The following is an 802-nucleotide window of genomic DNA, read 5'->3' on the forward strand; positions in this document are numbered from 1 at the left end:
TCCTTGGCTGGCCTCAAATCTCACCTGCGAACCCATGGAAAACAAACTTCAACCAGTTATTCTGATTATATGTCTGTGCACACGTTTGAATGTGGTGTGTACCAGAGGGCTTGCAAATCCAATGGGGGTCTTAAAAGACATGTTAGGATCCACAATGAGCAGAACTTACTTGCAGGTATTGGTAGTGCAAATCAGAGGTGCAATCTGTGTGGGTGTTTTTTCAAAACACTGTCTGGTTTAAAAAGCCACTTCAGACGCCATGAAAGGGCTAAGGTGTAGGTGCAGGAGGTGGTCAAACTCTGTGTAAGGAGTAGACAACCAGCATGTATGTATGTATGTATGTATGTATTTATGTCGGTATGTATGTATGTGGGGCTGAAATATGTTCGTCTATATGTAATCTAAAACTGTCACAAAGATTCGTAGAAAACATAGACATACACAATCGTTTGCACCGTCACACAGACATGTGCGCGGGCGCGCGCGCACACACACACACACACACACACACACACATACACACGTTCATTGTAGCTTGTTTTCGAATTAATTTTCTCTTTCGCATATCAATGTTTCCTTGTTTATATTTCATTCTTCAAAATGCGGGAAATGTTATACAAAATAATAAATGAAAAATAAGTAAAACAATTTTGCATCAAAAATAAGTAAACACGCAAACAATAACAATAATATCAACCACAACAAAAATGACACATACACACACGGAAACACTGACAAGCACACACACACACACACACACACACACACACACACACACACACACACACACACACACACACAC

Source organism: Octopus bimaculoides, chromosome 16 (genome assembly GCF_001194135.2).
Source record: "Octopus bimaculoides isolate UCB-OBI-ISO-001 chromosome 16, ASM119413v2, whole genome shotgun sequence".
NCBI classification, from domain to species: Eukaryota; Metazoa; Mollusca; class Cephalopoda; order Octopoda; family Octopodidae; genus Octopus; species Octopus bimaculoides.